This window comes from Zonotrichia albicollis, chromosome 3 (genome assembly GCF_047830755.1).
Source record: "Zonotrichia albicollis isolate bZonAlb1 chromosome 3, bZonAlb1.hap1, whole genome shotgun sequence".
Lineage (NCBI taxonomy): Eukaryota > Metazoa > Chordata > Aves > Passeriformes > Passerellidae > Zonotrichia > Zonotrichia albicollis.
The window spans coordinates 63,511,367-63,530,274 of record NC_133821.1 but is presented as its reverse complement, the minus strand read 5'-3'; the positions used below and the strand labels follow the sequence as shown (position 1 = coordinate 63,530,274).

General features: G+C 40.9%; 1 protein-coding gene across 9 annotated transcripts in view; it reads left to right on the top strand.

Annotated features, from left to right (window-relative positions):
- HIVEP2 (HIVEP zinc finger 2) overlaps positions 1-18,908 on the top strand; it is a 135,631-nt gene that overhangs the window by 15,619 nt on the left and 101,104 nt on the right. For 8 of the 9 annotated variants that reach the window (XM_074537653.1, XM_074537656.1, XM_074537654.1 and 5 more), the window contains exon 2: positions 16,128-16,232. The exons of the other annotated variant lie outside the window; for it this stretch is intronic. The gene's annotated coding sequence lies outside the window, so the exon portion shown is untranslated. The remainder of the gene's footprint in view (positions 1-16,127; positions 16,233-18,908) is intronic. 9 annotated transcript variants of the gene reach the window in all.

The window sequence follows — 18,908 nt, the reverse complement described above, 5'->3', positions numbered from 1 at the left end:
GTTTTAAGGGTGAGATTCTGATCACTTTGACTGGGCTAATCCAAACTGTCTTCACTGCAGTGGATGCCTGTGTACTACAAACCATTGTCAACACCAAAGACTAATTTCTCTGCTTTTTTTTTATATTGGAAAGAGTCCTGATTTTTAGTGCCAGATTGACAGCCTTCAGGATTAGGTTTTCAAGCTAATGTCAGAAAAAGAAACAATAGAGGTTTTTTCATGCCGCCTGGCAATGAATTCTAGAGATAAGTTACCTTTGAAAAATTTACCTTTAAAGGATAGGGTAGAAAGCAACCGAACAAGCTTGTATCCTTGTAGAATAATGTGTTTGAAAATATATCCAAAATGTTTCATTTATAAAAAATTAAAACGCTATGTCTGACCTTTTTTTAGATGATCAGTTTTGGTTAGCTAGTGACACTGCTTATGTCCCATGAAAGATACAGTATATCCAAGATATACTGGTGATTCTCTAGTTTCAGCTGAATTACTAGGGTTGAAAACTGGCTTCATCTTCCAGTGTGACCACAGGGTGGTTAGTGCAGAAATAAGGCAAAAATACTCTCTTCAGCTAGTGATGATGGTATGAGAATTTAGAAGAGCATTTTCCAAGCTCCTTGTAAGCTTTTTCACTGAGGTTTGTTAAGTACCTCATTTGAAAAACAACTTCTATCAAGTGGAGCACTGCTGCCCAATCTGTCACATTCCATGTATGCTGGGACATGCTTATTGGGGAATGACTGCATTTATCACTGTGTTTTAAGTCATTGTTCAGAGACTATCAAGAATGGATCTAGAATGTGTCTCATGAGTGAGAGTGTACTGTAAGCCTGTGCATCCCTCAGCCCCAAGAGAGGATCAGCATAACCAAAGCATTTCCTGCAGGTAGTTGTTCAGACTACACTTTAAAGCTTCCAGTGATTGGTGGAGACTCTGAAACCTCCTGAAATTCTCACAGGAATCTCGTTTGGATTCTTGTCAATGCTTTCAATTTAAAAAGTCTTCTTAATATTTAGCTGAAGAAGGTAGTAATGTTGGGTAGAACTGCGATCCAGATTTCCCCTGTGCTTGCCAGCTATACTGATTCTCTTACATTTAGATGGACAGCCTGGCTGACAATCAGTTACCAAATGTTGGACATCCACGTGCCACTATCCAACTCCTGCATCTTCACTGTTTGCCTTAAGGTGGGACCTTACCTGCTTCAGAAAGACAGAGGCATATTTGAAAAGAAGCCTCTGTATTCACTCCACCAGAATGTTGGCCATATCTGACAAGGGAATCCTGGAATTTTACCCACTAGTTGTGCCTCTGATGCATTTACAAAACATGTTTTACTTCATGGTATCCAAAGCAACATAAGACCTGATTTCCAGATGCTTGTAAAAGTATGGGCTGCAGAAAAAAGCTTAGTACATTTTGATACTGTAGTAATATTTCATTCTACTTCTATATTGCAGTAATATTCAATCTAACAAGCTGTACAAGAAAAACAAGAGCAGCACGGCTCCTGAGCAAATATTGTTTCTAGTCACATACGATACTTTGCAGCTGACTGCTTAGCTGTTTTGCTATGCAAGTGCAGAGAACACTGTTAGCAATAAAGCCACTGCTGGTTTCTCCTCCCAAACCTCCCTCCTTGCGGTGCATTGGAAATGACTGAACTTTGGCCCTCAATCTGCTGACACCCTGAGGGAGCATAAGTGTAATGACGTCTTTGCTTGTTTCAGCTGCACAACAGGAAACGCTCGTGGCCTCCCCTTCTTCCTGCTCTGAGAAAGTGCTGCTGCCTTTTTTTTTTTTTTTTTTTTTTTGATTCTTCTTTTTTTTTTCCCCCCCCTCCCTTCCCCTGCAGTCAAATGTTTGAGGTCTGGGCTTGGCAGCCAGCTGGTGCTCTCACAGGCCCCCAGTGCTGCTGCCTCCTCCCCAGGGCAGCCACTCACCTCCCTATTGCTCTGCTGGGGTGGTGATGCCAGAAATATGAGCTTTGTAATTTTCTTTTTGTTTTTCCTTTTTTTTACCTCCTGGAGAAGTGACTGAGAAGAGAATACAGTTATGTGGCAATGGCTTGCTCCATGGAGCATGTCACTGGACACAGCTGAGCTGCAAAACCAGGATGGTCAGGTGATGATTTGCCTTGGGGAGACCATAGCACTGCCTTAATGCAGAGGACACACTGTCAGGTGGGCATCGAGGGATCCTGGAATATGGTCCAATAGTGCTGAATAATGCTGAATATACTGGGCCTGAGCAGATTTCTTTGCCTTGCTGCAGTACAGAGGCTGGCTTCTTGCAGAGCATTGACAGGAAGCCTGTTTAACCCTCTCTGGCTGCTGCTTTTACACATCATAACCAAAAGCGGGATATGAGTGAAAATGGTTATTTGCAAAACACAAGCATTTTGCTGCTAACTCAGGAAGGAAGATTTTATCTCAGAATAGTCATCCAGAACATTAAAGCAATACAGTGTTTTTGTGAGTGAAATTGACTGAGTCAATATTCAGCTGTTATACTCTAATGACTGGGGAGGGGAGTGGGTCGCTTTTGAAAACTAAAACACACATGCACTAGGGAGTTTGCATATCATGGTGTGAAAAGTGACACCGGGTAGTCTAGTGTACAGGATCCTGAATTGGAAAGATTTAATTAACTTTGAATGTAAACAGTGCTGGTGCAGTGGCTTATTCATTTGTTTAAAGTTGCATAGGCATATTATTTAAGGAGCAGCTTTTGTCTGGGTTCTGTAATAAGCGACTTCTGGATTTACCTCATTAACCTTCCGTACTACCTAACTACATAACTGTTGTTTTTAACAAGCTGGAGTTATGTAACATGAATCATGCCTGGTGCTAGCAGGAAAAACCAAGATAGGCAAAGAAATAATGGCACTCCACCTTTTGCAGAATAGGATATAACTGGGTTTTGAGGTGACATGCTGTGTGTTGGTACTCCCAGCTGTACAGACAGGGTCCAGCTATTCATTAGGAGGATGTGTCTTGAAACAAAGTCTTGGGATGGGAATGTTTACCAGACAGAAGAGTGAATTTGCTCAAGCACGCGCAGTTCTTGAAAGGTTTTGTATATGTGCACACCAAATTCTCCCCATCTGCCACCTTCTTTTTCCTCTGGGATAAAAAATGGGAAAATTCCCTTAAGTGGGCCTGATTTCACACGTAAAAGAAAATATCTTAATGAGCTGTGATTGCCCCTGTAAAGTGTTATATGAATCTTTCTCCTTCCTTTTTTTAATATGCCCTTATAGTATCATTAGGCATGTGTGCAACACAACAGTCCTCTGTCTCAAGAGATTTTACAACCAGTTTCTTGAAGGGAGAGGCAAGTGATTATATGAATGCATTAGAATAAAAGCAATTGATTTTAAGCTAATTTTTCCTTTAATAATTTTTCCTTGACAATTTTCTCTGCTGTAACTTAGGCTTGATCTTCAAAGTCATGCTGAGTTGTTAAGCCTGGGATGACTTCTTGCTTTAGTGGCATGTATGCAGATGTTAAATAATAATGTCAGGAGATAAAGGTGCAAGAATATCAGGTATTTAGGTAAGGATTAGGAATAGTGATATTTTGGAAAGGAATGGTTTAGTGCTCCTGAATCCCCTTTCAACCTGTCCTTCTCCCTCTCATTTTGACCAAATAATGATGTATTTTTCCTTTGTCTTATCTATAAATGAAAGAGCTCTAAAGTGTGGCATAAGGGGTATAAACTCCTGTACTTTTAAACTTTATTGTTATTAACAACAGATGGCCAGAAATCAGTGCTGATATGGATGTTCTCCTGCACTGCCATGTGTGCATGAGCACAGTGGCTGGTGGCGCCTTGGCACGGGTGGCAGCTGAGATGTTACAGTGACAAGCAGCCTCTGTAAGCCGCTGCTGTAGTCACCACCAGTGCTGATAACCTCAGCCCAGAGACAGGGGATGAACAAGCACAGACGGAAATGAGTATTTTCTCACACTGGAGGCCATCCAGGTCATGGCCAAGGGATGTCAAAAAGGCGCTATAAGGAAGTGAACCATGTTGCACTTGGTATGTTCTCTTTTCCCAAACAAATGAAGGATTTCTCTTGGACTGCCAGTACATCCTTCAGAAGAAACTTGCTTAAAATAAAATTCAGTCTTCTGGAGAATTTTTGTTTATTGTACTGAATTGGCTTAGTTTTGAATAGTCATATTACTGTTAGAGCAGCAGAAGCTTAGAGCTGGGAATCTAAAAGTGGCACATGAGGGAACCACGGCATTGTAGGTGGAGAAAGACATTTTCTTGAACCTGCATGGTGAAAACCAAAATTAGAGTTTATTAAATGCTTTCTGTTTCTATCAACTCCAATATTTATTACTTCTGACTCTGTAGTGAGTTTTGTCTGACTAATGGTCATGTTCTTTCTGCAACTCCATCATCTACTTGATACAGTTGAACATTGTGTGGGGATGTCACATAAAATTGTTGAAATTTTTGTTGGCACACTTTGCTGTTATGGCCCTTTAGGAGGGTTTGAGTGTCCTTTACTTGGGTGTACTTTGCTTGAGTTTCCCTTACTCTTTTGGATGAGAAGTCCTTGTGGCTTTGTTAAGAGCCATGACTTGTAAAGACAGGAGAGTCAGAGGGAGCACCATGGGACCCATGGGGGTTTCCACCCTGTGTTTTGGTAGGATCCATGAGGTGAGCACGGCTGCAGAGGGGATTGCTGTGGCTCTCTGCTGCCTTATCTTGTCAGGTGCTACCTCGCCTGTGCCTGCTGGATTTTGCTGGGGGGCAGCCAGGGTGGGCTGAGGGCTGATGGGGAGGTGAGCTGGGGGGTGAGCTGGGCTGTGCAGGCACAGGACGGTGCCGTGGCACTGTCCTGCATAGCTGGGATCAGTGCCTGTGAGGGTTGTTCACCATGTGCTGTGGGAGGTGTGCGCTGGCCTTGATTCTGGTGCAATTTCTGTTGAAATCTGTGAGTGAGCAGAGTAAGGTAAGCATGGGGCTGCTGATGGAAGAAAGTAAATTGCCACGAGTGGCACTGATGCACGGACAAGGAGGGGGTGTATCTCTGTGCATGGGCAGGCAGTGAACTCTCACATCCTGGAGTCTTTGAATAGATCCTCAGATCTATTCAGAGACCCTCCAGGTCTTAAGGCTCTGCACAGAGGGATTTCTTGCCCTTCAAGTTGCTGTACACAATTTCACTTCCCTTGCTTTTGTGTATCTTGTTCTTTCAAACGCTTAAGTGTTGTCAGGTTATCAAGTTGTTTCCGTGTTGTGGCAAAACTTGAAACAATTACCAACCCAGTTTCTGCCTGTTAAAAAAGGTGAAATTTAATTTACACTAATTATTTAACCAAATGAGATGCTCAGCATGAAAATGACCAGGTGCAAATTAAGATGAAATAAGTAAAGGAAAAAATATGCTGTGCATTACATTTTTCATATTAAGCATTCTATTTGTATTTCATTACCAGTCCATCTGCAGGAAGACTTTTCTTAGCAGATTGAAGCATTTAAAAAAAAACTCGAACAAATTTACAGTAAGTCTGATACAAATAAAGAATAGATTAAGATGGGAGAGTTTTAAACAAATCTTCTAATTATTGCAGACTTATTTTCTTTTAACTCTGGCTGTACTGTGTACCTTGTACTGTGTCTGGAGCCATGCAAAGGCCACCCTTTTTCCACATTGTGTTGCTGCAAAACAACCTCTGCAGAGCTGCTGTGTGTGTAAAATTGGAGCCTAGTAATACTGTATAAAATTTGTATAATATGTAGCCTAAGTGGGTGTGTGGTCTTAGCTCCTTGTCACAGGAATGGATTTGAGGGCATTAGCCTGGTTCTTGTGCTTGTTGCAGTCCTGCTGCCCCTCAGCCAGTCCCTCATGAGCCTGCCACTGCTTTGGGAGAGGCAGATCACAAGTCAGGATGGTTTCCCTGTTTGTGGGGATGAGAAGCAAAAGCTCTTGTTCAGTTGTAGCCAAGGCTGGCTGTGGGATTGTGTTGATTACACCATCAGTCTCACCAAGGCGAGTTCAACACCCTAGTGGTGTTGCCATGGTGCATGTTTCTTTGGAAGCACCAATACAACACCTTTCTCTATTGTAGAGAACAGGTTTCACCCTGCAAAAGTATGTGCTGTCCTTCTTTACCTTGGCAGGCCCTGGTTTTGACCCTTCCCAGATTTTGGAAATGTCTGTCGCAAGGTTTACTTGGAAGAGAGTGGAATTGTTTTTTTGAGTGCATCAAGCAAGATTTGGTTTATCTGCATGGAGCATGCTTCCTTGTGCAGTTGCTTTCCACAGTGCAGTGCTTGTAGATTAAAATCCTTTCTGTTGTGCTTGTGCCAGTTCAATTCCTCCTGCAGCAAGTCTGTTTTCCTGGCATACTGCATGCAGTAAGGTGCTTGACTGCAATAGTGAGAAAGAAATCTTTTTGTTTCTGCTGACATGTCATTCTTGCAGATTCAAAATGGTAATGACAGTTTTTTTATAACCATTTTGCAAAGAAACTCAGAAAACTAGAATAACACTCGCTGCTTCAATGTATACTTTATCCCATCTGAAAAACTGCTTTAAATGCATGTGTTTGCACTTGGAATTTGAATGCTTTGCATCAAAACTTAGAAATGACAACATCATATGCATGGAGTAGACCTTTGAGTTTATGGTGGTGGCATGTGTTACTGTCTGTGATGTGTGACCGCAGGAGCTCAGCAGTACACAGCTGACTTGTCAAGGAAGTGTACCTCTACCCAAGGAAGCATGGTCTAGTGACTAGCACTGGGTGGGGACTCAGCACCCACAGCTGGTTCTGCTACACAGCTCATGAGTTTGGGGCAAGATTCACACCACCTTGCACTGATTTTCATGTGAGTTATATTCATCAGTATGAGTGAGGCACAGCAGTGTCACTGTTGTGCAGTGTTCTCTTCATGTCAGTTCCATTCCTTATCTTACAGAGATGTCCTGTAGACAGATGCCATTGATCCATAGGGAGGCAGTAAGGGGTTTTGTGCTAAAACTGACTGTGGGGTTTGATCCTTAATTTTTGTTTTTGTTTGTGTGTGTGTTTAAGTGACCATTCTCAGAGTAACCAATACTTTTGCCATTTACTATGGGCATGTCTGCTCATACTATTTATGGTATTAAACATAGAAGTCATTGCAAAAGTCAGGCTACATGTGGCTTTGGAGTCCAGTTCCATCTCCTTTACTAAGAGGAAAAATAGCCTAACCAAGGTGCAGTCAGCAGCCAAAGCATGAGAGAAATGCAGCACAAATATCTGCCAGATGAATCTGGTGTTTCATTAGCAAAGCCCCTAAGAGAAACTTCAATTTCAGACAGATTCCTAAGCTGTAGTGAAATCACTGGGTCCTACACATTCTCCTGAAGTTAAGTATATGGTTATATACTTTGTGAATAGGAATGGCTTATTGAGCTGGAGCCAGCATGGGGAATTTTGGGACTCCTGCTGTTCTGCTTACAGTATTTTGCAGGAGAATTTAAGGGTGCAGAATGACACCAACTGGATTCACAGAACAATCTGCTCCTGTTCCCGTGAACTCCAAATTATTTTCCTTCTCACATGCAAAGTTGTATCGAGAGCTGCATTTAAAAACCCATCTGTTGTCCATATTATATCAATATGAAGAAAAATTTCAGACTTCTAAAATATTCTGTTATGTGTTCCATCCTGCTGTCATTTGTCTTTCAACTACAAGCCATTTCTTGTAGTTGCATTTAAATCTTTTCCCTTACACCAGCAGATGAAACTCTGAGTTACTAAACTGCAGAGATGGAAGCAGGATGCTACAAACTGGTAGTGGAAGGAAATGACCGTTTTCAGAATATGATGCTTTTGATAGCCTAAAATAAATAAATAAATAAAGTATTTGTTTTCTTATCAAGTGTGGGAATGAGTAATAAATTACTTCAAAAGTTGTTTCATGATATTTTTCATTACACAGTATATTTGAAGTATCATCGACATCTAGATGTGTTTTGATATAATTAATGACACAAATATGTATAACAGAATATAGCCTTTTAAATTATTTTTTAAAAGTTTTTACAGCAAAATAAGATTATCATTTCAGTGCTGCTGGTTATAATTTTATAATTTACCTGCTGCTGATCCTTCTTTCCTGTGTTACAGTGGCAGTATCATGAATGTAACTATTGGCAGGCACTGCTTTTTGAGAGGACAGCATGAAGTTCATCAGTGGTGTTTATTTTGATTTTGTTGTTACATTTTGCTGAAACAGCCAATTGTGATAGAACAAGAGAGACAATATTGTATTATTGCCGGTTTGGAATTTTGTCTCTGCAACTGTAATGAGTACTCAGGGGTGTGTGTATGCATATTTTCTTCTGTAACAACTACCAGGCTTTTCTCTCACCATTTTAAAGCAGTATCTTCTCACTGAGGGCTTCAGGATTTTTCAAATGCTGGCACTGTGTCCTCCCTAGAAAACTCCATGGGAGACACTTGGGCAGTGGGAGCTTTGTAGGCTTTTCCTAGTGGGGTACAGAGCACAGATACAAACTGTCCATCTCACCATGGTTGAGTAGCTGGGCCACTGTACTCCAGTGGGTGAATTTGCTTCCTTTCCCACTTTGATTTTAGCCATATGGGTGCACCTGTAGTTGTGAGCTTCAGCTTTTGACACCGTTTTGTGTCTCAGTACATCTGTTTTATCTGCAAGTTCTGCGCTCTGACTCAACATGGAAGATTTTTCCCTTTATATGAATGCTGTCCATCTCTCTCCTGTCCAAGCTTAAGTTGTAATTGAAAGGACCTCCTGGCAACTGAGTAATTTTGAGACTGCTACCTCTTTGTTGAATGCCTTTAGAGAAATTATTAAGAGGAAGCAGATAGACACAGGCGTGACATCACACACAGTTTGTGATTGCAGGGTTTTTTTACATAGGAAACAAGGTTACAAAAGAGATGTTGGGAGGAAGGTTGAATTAATTCCTTTGAGAATACTTTCTGGATAGGAAGCTGTGTGAAAATGCTAAAATGTTGGAATTGTGTCATGTAAGTGATTTTTTTATTACCATGACTTTTATTGTCTGTGTGGTAATATCTAAAGTCTTCTATGAAGATGTAGCCTTCCAAACTCACTGAATTTACAGTATAAGTACCTGACACATGAGGAGAGGAAAGAAATGTTATCACAGGGATCAAAGATGGAGACAGATTGTGAGATGCCCTCCATGGTCAGATAAGAAATCACTGGTGGCCAAGAACTTAGTCTGTTTCTCAAGTCCTATGATTTGGTGGCACTCCTGGCACCATACATCACTTAGCATCACAGAGGTAAATCTGTGTGCCTTTGTGCACTGTGTTAAACCACGTTAAACCTTCAGCAACCCTTTTCCCCCTGAAGCTTTTGACATATCTAGTTTATTACATGTATCTTTGCATTGCAATTCAGTCCTAAACTTGTTTTATTCTTAAGTTTAAAGGTCCTGTCTGACATAAAGTACATTGATTTTGTGGATGAGTTAGAGAATAATGTCAGATGCCACTATTTAAAAAAATATTACTGCCTTGCAAAAGTGAATGTCATGTTTTCTTTGTTTAGTAACATATTCAAAACACTTGAAAGGAAGTTTTGGAATAGGGAGATTTCTACCCTGGGGGAGTAGTATCCTGTGCTTTCGTTAGGTCATGTCAGGCCATTGTTTTGCTTTTCTTATCATAAAGATCTTGTGTCTTTATTTGTGCTCAGCTGTGGACTTGAGTTTCCTGGAAGAGAGTGAAATAATTAAGAAATAATACTACAAAATCATATGTTCTCTGTAGCTATGTTTGTTTAGTTGACGGGAGTTCTGATGTGTAGCTATGTAGAGCAATAGGTGGTGTAGATACTTCCCAGTAGTAAGTGGTATCTTGTATCTGTGGTTCTCATTGTAGCTGAAAAGAAATAGGATTCTTCCAAGTGAAAAAACGAGAGAAATTCAGGGCCACCTGTCAAATAGATAGTAAGACTGGGTTTTCACCTGTGTCTGCCAGCTGAGAATCTGAGAAAAAGTCTCTACTGCGGGATGACACGGTGGCAGGGTATGGGAAAGGGCGTGTTTAGTTTATTGCTGTGGATGCAGGCACTGGGGAGGATGGCTGGGCACTCAGGGTGGTTTATCAGCTGCAGTCATTAAAGTAGGGTGATTAATGTGGTGCCAGAGAAGGGCATGCAGTGTGTTGTGCTTGCACTCAAAATCTGTGAGCTGCCACACAAGGTCACACAGCCTAAATACACTCCTGGTGAGAGGAGTCACGGGAGGAAGAAGGGCACTGCCAGCCTAAATTAAGATCTCATATTGCTGTGCACTTTTGTCAGGGGATGGCAGAACACCTCCTTAATGACTTGCTAATGGGATGGATGAAGCTTGCTTGGTAAGTCTGGCTTGGTTCTGGTGTGACAGAGCTGAGATATTAGTATAAGTGATGTGAGCAATAGCTTTCCTGGTCACACCCTGGGATGCATGTGCCTGCTTTGACAATAAGCAGAATTTCTAGCACTGACAGTGAGATGCCTATCTCCAGAACTAAATTTATCAATACAATGAGGCATGAGAAGGCAAGGCTTGTTACGTCCTGTATTCATGGGATTTTTCCTTTGAAATGTGTTGTTCTATTTCCTCCAAGTGTTCCTAGGGGAAACAATTTGGATTTAGTATGCATTTTACCATTGATTCTTCATTTTTCACTACGTGCAGCTACATTTTTGCCTTAGTTTGTGTTTGCTTTTATTTGCTGTCAAACACCACCACCCTGTTTGCAGGCTGCACTGTGATGTGCAGGTTCCAGTACATGTGGAGGAGTCCTGGAAGAGCAGAGCAGGGGTGCTGTGGGTGAAAAACACATAAAAAACACAGCAGCAGCTGACACAGCCTGCCTGGTGAGCACAGACACTGCCGCCTGCACAGACCTTGTTCTTCCAAGCAGGGACCAACCTGCTCTCTTATAAACAAAAATAAATAAATTGCACCTAGGGTATCATAGTCTTTCCAGGGAGCAGCTCTGACTGAGAGAAACTGGAGAAAAAGCTCCTGGCAGAGGTTGTACACCAAGGGTCTCTTCTTTATGTAAGTGGCAACAGCAGAAGGAGGATGAAGCTGCACAGCCATATGAATAAATGTGCAGAATCTGAAACTTGCACTTCTGGCTCGTCTATCACATACCATCCTTTTATAGTGTGAGATGAAATGTCCAGCACCAAGTTTCAGCTGCCCTCAGCAGACATGCCATTACCTTCTGTCTCAGTGCACAGCCGTAATCTCATCCTGAAAAATAAGATTTTACCTTCTACTTACCCTTCTGGAGCCAGCTTGTCAGAGCAACATGGTACTGCAAACTTATCCTGCTTAATGTCAGCTAATTAAATTCGTTTTTGAATATAGTACTAAGCCAATTTAATTCTGTCTTTCAGAGCCTGCAGAGACAGTTGTGACTTTCAGATGGGTTTCTGTCTCTGATTAGTGATCAAATCTCTTTGTGCTTTTCTAGACTGACTCTGTCTGTCTTTTTCTGCGTCTCTCACCAGTGCTAGGGATGTTATATCTCAGTGGGATATGGGGTGGAATGGGGTGTTTTCATATCCCCAGCATCTTCTGTCTCATTTGTCAACATTCTCTGTTTAATGACTTTTGATCTCTGAAATGAGTTTCATTACTGTGGCTGGAATAGAAATAGGAATTACTGTGAAATTCTCCTGGTGTTAGATCTTGATTTTAGTGGTTGTTTTTCAAAAGTGTTGATCTTTGGAGGGATGGGCATTGGAGTGACCTTCTAACTCTGAGCTCATATACCCGCCTCTGGATGATCATTCACATCACAGTCCAAGTCACAGTCCAAGTGCAACAGCCTCCAGTAATGTTTACTGTCTGTCACTCTCAATATATTTTGTGATCACAAACATTCATGAAAATAAGGAACAGAATTTAAAAAAATAAAAAAAAGATTAGTCTAAAAGAGAGAAAGGTCAAAGCAAGTCATAGAGTGACAAAGTGACAAAGAATGATGCACTTGATTAATTAAGTAGTGCTGTGGAATATATCATGTCAGTCTAACAAGTATTTTTTAATTTTAGAGGCTTTCTCTGCAGGTTATCAAAAAAGGCAAAGAAAAAGTAACTTATCTGGAGATTTTCATGCTTTATTTTCTGTACAGCTCTGGCATGCCCCTCACTCCTTTTGTGCAGCTTTGTGCCAGGGACTGCTTCCAATTTCCGCTTTCTGAATTCCCCAGTGCTGTTGGGCAGCAGATTGCTGTGCATCACTGTGGAACCCCCTTGTGCAGTTTACCCCCTGTCTGCAGCTGCATCTCCTCTCTCTCACTCTCTTCCTGCTTGCCCTGCCACTTGTTGACGTGACCTGTTTGTGTTCAGACAGACATTACACAGGCAGAGCTGAATATCAGCAGTGCAATTCCCGGCTGTGGAGAAACCACTGCTCCCGTTTTCCTCCCAGAGTGCAGCTGCAGTGTGTGTGGAGACGTGGACTGGGGAAAAGCCCGTGTCATTGTCAAGCACTCTTCTGTATGGAGAGGAAGGCTTCAGTCTGCATGGATGTCAGTTTGATATATTTCACTTTCACTCCATCCATCCATCCATCCATCCATCCATCCATCCATCCATCCATCCATCCATCCATCCATTTTTTTGCGTTTCATACTAAAGCATACAAGTGCTGTTGCGTCTGTAATGTGGCTTCTAATGGCAGAGAGAACAAAATACCAACTTTCTCAACTTTACTGAAATCATGCTGAAGTTGTAAAACAGAAAACAGGTGCCAGGAAAGTAATACTTGAGTCTTAGATTTATTGAGAGGAAAGGACAGAAATTTTGTTTTCAGATCATTCATTGCATATTTTCATTTAACTTTAAACCCTATTTTTCTGGAAGGCTGTTAAGAGGTATATTTTTTTGAAATTAGAAGCTTTAGTTTTTAATTAAATTAATAATAAAATATATTTTATTGTATGTGTCTGGAAAGTTTTTGAGGCTTGATACCTCCTGATCTGGGTTTAGTAAAGAGTTTGATGCTTTTATATAATCAATATAAGCATTTGGTTTAGCTGCTTTATCTATTTCTTAAGTCCTCATTCATTCTTCAAATTAGCATGGGGAGAAAGAATTGTTAAAAACCTGGTAAGTCCTAGAGCACAACAGTGGTTTTATAGGGCCTTTCAAATACCTGTGGTGGTTAGGCCTCTGTAGCTCTGTTGGTGTGACTTTGCTGTGTGCATTGATGTAAATATTTATAATACAAAAGATTGCATATTTGCGTCTTCAGTGATGTACTTTGTGGTAAGAAAGCAGTAACTTTGGGGCAATGGAGTAACTTATCTGTAGTTTAGTATGTATAAATGCAGTTTTAGGATAGTCCTAAGACATGTAGACTCAACTTTAAGAAGTGATGGCACACGTCTGGAATTAAGTTGGAAGCAAAAATTTAATTACAGCTTCCATTAGTTTTTCTAACTGGACCTAATATTGCATTTCCTTAAAACATTGCTTGTGAAAATGAAGGTTTTAATTGACAGCACTAGAGATTATCACTGTCTAGATATAGAAAATAAACAGTTTGGGCAAGAACTGTATTCATTTTCTTACCAGTGTCTCTTTCTGTAGAGACTATATTGATTTGTATGTTTAGTTCCCAGTCTTTCTCCCACTGAGATTTTAAGCACTGGGTCCCCAGTGGATTTCTGTCAACACTATTTCCATAATTGCTAGAACCACATACTTAAATACCTCCCATATAATTTCCATTTCATTTCACAATGGGTTCCATGCTTCTGCTTCACCTAGAAAGACTTTCCTTTTGCCTTAAAGAAGCTCTTCTAGGACTTGCAATTTTTAGGTAAATTTTTGGGACTTAGGTGTTTGTTTCTCACCGCAGGTAGGAATTAGGAGGCCTCTCACAGAAAGATCTTTGTAAAAGATCTTGAAAGTTGTCAGGATCATGAGTAATTACATCAGTTCTTAGCTGTTGCTCATTGGTGCCTCTGGCTCCACTAAAAGTGGTTTGTTTTGAGCAGTTTTGGCTTTCTTCTACAGGATCTCTGAGATCCCTCCCCTCTCAACTATGAGCAGAGAGACAGCAGGCTCTGAAATGAGGCATAACTGGTGGCCTTGAAAATCTAGACCTGGCCAAGGAAGAGGATAAAGACTCAGTGAAGAAATCTGAGCAGAAGGGAATCAAATGGAGAATTACAAACTGATTTCCTGCAGGACACTGAAGAGCAGGAAGCCAAGGGTAGCTGGTGACAGCTACCAACTTGAGTTAGGTTTGAATTGATTCCCTAAAGATGATAGACTGTGTTTCACTTGGTTCCATGTGTGCTGTATATTTCTGTTCATGATGTAGCTATCTGGTGATCATTCTTTTCAATTCTTGTAGTGATTTAGAACTTTAAAATTAAAGTATTCGTAACAGTTTTCATTTTCTAACACTGCTCTTAACAGACATAAAGAAAAAGAAAGAAAAATGTTTAAATTATTCACCTGAAAAGTCCTGGTAGTTTGCAAGGTAAATTATTAGGTGCAGTCATTAGGCACAGATTATTAAATTACTCCAAATAAATCTGCAAGCAGAAGAAGAATGTGTTGCATGTCTTACTGTGTTTTTCTGTTGAAGGCAGTTGGCTGTGTTTATCCTTCTGTGGGGGGTATGTCACGAATGATTCCTCTGGGAAGGAACATTGTTTTTAAGGCTTCAACAGGTTGAGAAATTTTGCTTTTGTCCGTGAAGGAGAGTTATTGGGAGAGAAAATTTCAGCAGTTCCATAGAACAGATCTATCTGAGACTCAGATAGATCTCTGCACCGTCTGCCAGCCAGCGCTGCCTCAGGGCAGTCACTTCTGCCCCATTTTCCTCACTGCTGCTGGGTCCAGGCTGTGGCTCTGCAGCTCACCCCAGTGTCTGGCATTTCAGTGTGCCTGTGCCCACAAACAGGTGCCCGACTCTGTTTTGTTAATGCTGTTTCAGAGCAGGCAAACTTTAGATATTGCATTGTAGCATCATACCCATGGGCAGTATACTGCCCATCACCTGTAATTTTTTGTTGATGTTTTGGACCCATGGATTATGTTCTTTGCAACTTAGTCTTTGCATGGTTTTACACTTGTTATTGAAAACCAAATGCAGAATATAGGAGACACTGACTTGCTTAAGTGGCAGCAAATGAAGGTGTACATGATTCTAGTGAACTGTGAGGTGTTGAGGCTGCTCACTGACGTGTAATAAAGGCAGGAGCCAAGCCACTTTGGGGACATGAAAACTCAAAGAAGCATTAGAGTAATTTGTAAAATATAAACTATGCCTAAAATCTAAATTCTTGAAAGTTCTTTGTTATTTGCCAGGCTTTCTTCCTGAAAACCACTTACTCTAGGATTAGATGCAGCTTGTAGAGTAGGAGAAAGATCAACTTCTGTTTGGGGAGGCTTGATTAAGAAATTGGGTAGTTTGTTTGTTTGTTTCAGTGTGTCTCGTCATTGCAGATAGCGCTGTTAATGCAAGCTCATTTTCCATCTCTGCATTAGTTACCTTCCAAAATGTTTAAAAACAGACTCACCCATCGGGTGGTTTTCAATTATCAAATGATTATAAATAAGGTGATTGTAGTGACCTGTGGAAAGTAAATGCTTTCTTAAGATCCCTTGAAGAAAACAGTTTACAAGAGAGCTCCAGGGTTGTGCCTACTTCCAAACCATCAGTTTACAATGTTAGGGAGAAAAAAAAAGGGAAGATAAAGCCAAACTGGCAATGCACTGGTGTACTGGTGAAAGGAGTTACATGCTTTTCAAGGACCTAACAAATGGGAAATTTGAAGTTCTGTATCTGTCTACCAGACAGTAACAGCTTCTGCTTTAATGTTGAAAACTAGTTTTCTATGCTTTGATAATATGCCTAAAATATGATCTGGAGCAGAGGGCCAAAACAGTTTGGCTAGAGCAGGGCACTTTTGCTTGCCACTGTGAATGGCAAAATGCTTTCTGTGAGCCTGGAAAAAGCACAGACCCTGTTAATGCACAGGATGAATGTGTGAAATGCACAAATGCATTGGCAGAGCTTGCTGTAAACCCGTGAATATGATGAACTTAGTGTCTGGATTTGTTATACTTTCAGGTGGGACCTCTTCTGACATGTGATCTACCCCGAGCTACTTTGACTCCTACAATGACAATGTTATCACTGCCACATCTCTGGGAACCAGTTATTCACAAGTACACGGTATGTGAGCGTCTGCATCTTACATTAACCATTGCTTGTTGGAACAGCACAGGAACAATAACAAGAAGGTGCTAAAAGTCATTGAAGTGAATGTTAAGCCACATGTACAACCAGTTACGTGGAGCTGTTCCAGCAGATGTTTATCTGCTAGGCCTGGCCTGTATGCAGAATAATGAAGAGTTTCAGTTTGAACATGTATTTATTCACAGATATTGGTAGAAGCATTCTACCAATGTTTCCTTTGGACGAGATTATACTGGTACAGTGATGAAATGTAGATATACAGATGATTATTCTCTCTCTCAAGAAGGAGGCAGTGGTAGCAGTAGCATGAAGGGTTCTGTACCTTAACTGTATTGTTCTGTACTTTAACTGTATTGCTGCACTTACAGCAGTACTTTTTGTTTGCATTTAGGAAAGGTCTTTAATTGCTTTCTTTCTTCATTCCACTTTCAATTTCTGGTCAGTCCAAATAAGATTAATTTCACACACCAGTGAGTCCCTAAAAAAGTGTAAATTAACTCCATTTTACCAAACTCAACCAGATGATGGCAGTTATTCCCTTGATGTTTGTCTTTACATCACCCACTATCTTTGACCAAGATTTCAATAGGAAGTAAATTCATATTTAAGCCTGTTTTCCTCAGCATGTAGAAGGAAATGGAGGCTGAGATCCGCATCTGGTGAAGGGAGGCTATTCAATTTATGGCCTACAAGGCAAAAATTTTAAGGTCACTGATAGCTGGCATGTCTTTTTATTTTGACTTGATATTTTTAACACACACTTAGGTCCTGTAAGACTATGGAAAAATGGTTTTATGAGAGTGATTACATTGTTGTTTTAGGTTCTAAAGCAGTTCACAGCACACCACATAGCTAGCATGGAGCATCTGACTTATGGCCCCAATGCAACTTCCATCGAAGCTGGAAGAAAAAATTTCTTCATGCTGATGGGAGTGGAATAGCACTGCATTTAACACCTTCTGTTGAAGTAATGTTCCCTGCTTGGATTTTTTTTTTACTTCTTAGCCATTTTTTAGAGATTAAGTATTGAAGATACAAACATAAAACAGAATTACAAGGAAATAGATAGACAAAATAATGCGAACTCAATTAGTGAAATGCTTGTTACATGTGATAAGGAGAGATGACTGTTTGCTCTAAAAGTATATATCTGGGTTTAATGCACTGTATTCTTATGTGCAATTTTGAAGACACTGTCAGAAATATGGATGGTCCACTGCTACAGCAGGGATCCGAGAGCGGGAAAGCAAGACAGAAGTCTTACAGGGAGCAGGAAGAGAAAGATCATTCTTCATTGATCAATGCAGTGAGGTTTGGGAAAGCAGTTCACACCTTTGGCAGCCTGTGTGTTGGTTGGTGAAGGTTTCCACATCTGGCTGGACAGTTCAAAGAGAAGCTCTCAGAGGTGACATCTAGCATGGAAGTGGGATAGCATTGCACCTGTTCTGCTGGCAGGGCTTCTAGCATGGCTCTTGAGCCATGCTCAGTAGTCTCTGCTGGCCAAACACCATTAACATGACCCTTTACAGACACTCTATTTGTATTTGTTCAGATGTCTCTTCTGTTGTCCATACCTGAGCACCTTTTCAGGAGGGACACAGAAATTAGAATTTCTATTGCTTATGTTTCTTGTGAGTTGATTCATTTTCAAACATTCAGAAGAATTTATTGGTATGTGTTTTTGTAAAGAAGGTGTTTTGGTGTGTGTGTAAGAATTAGTAAAGGAGAGTTGGTTTGAAGAAAATGATTCTCATGTCCTGCAGGGGCAGAGGTCTGGAAAGGACCCAGCAGGCCAGCTGGTTGCTTTCCTGCCGTCACAGGTATCTCATCATGAAAAGCATGAATGCGTCTCGGTTGACATTTTCACTTTTCTGGTGGAATGTGGCTTTTTTGGGCCGCTCTCGGAGCGCCCAGGGCAGGCGGTGGGGAGAGGCGGCTGTCGGAGCGGTGGCTGCTCGCGGATCCCCGTGTTCCCCAGCACAAAGGGCGAGCAGCCATCGTCTCACAGCTGTACTTTTAATGAGCTGTAGGGCAAGGGAGACTGTGTCTCACACCTCGTGAAGCCGCTGGTACACAGCAATAACCTTCACGGATTTGCCATCTACACACATCAAAATGAAATTTCCTTTGACCGGTGAACACAGGAGTCAGAAGGAAGTGAAGGTTTTCATGTTTATTTTTCCTTTTGGCTGTTATTTTGGTTCTCCTCTTTTGCCAGTTCTCATATAGCATTGCAAACATTTCAGGAAGCTAATCTGCAGGAGCACAGCTCATAAAAGATTGACCTGCCAGAGGACGAGGCTCTGCTTATTACAGAAAAGCTTCTGAGACAGTGACAGCTGAAAAGATTACACACTTCCACAGGAAATTAAATTTGATGTAATATAGTGAAAGAATGACAAAATGGAAAGGGTATATATAACATATTTGTGATTATTAAGCAGTAGAAAAATGAAAACTTGAGATCCAATAAAGTGTATGTAATTTAGATATGGATAGAAAATTCCCAGTAGTTTTTTTAAACTTTGGCCCTCCACTTTGATTTGCCTTCTCTCAGCTTTGTTATTCAATGTGGAAAATCATTAACTTCTTAGAATCATAGAACAACTTCAGTTGGAAAGGACTTTTAAAGACCATCTAGTTCCAGCACCC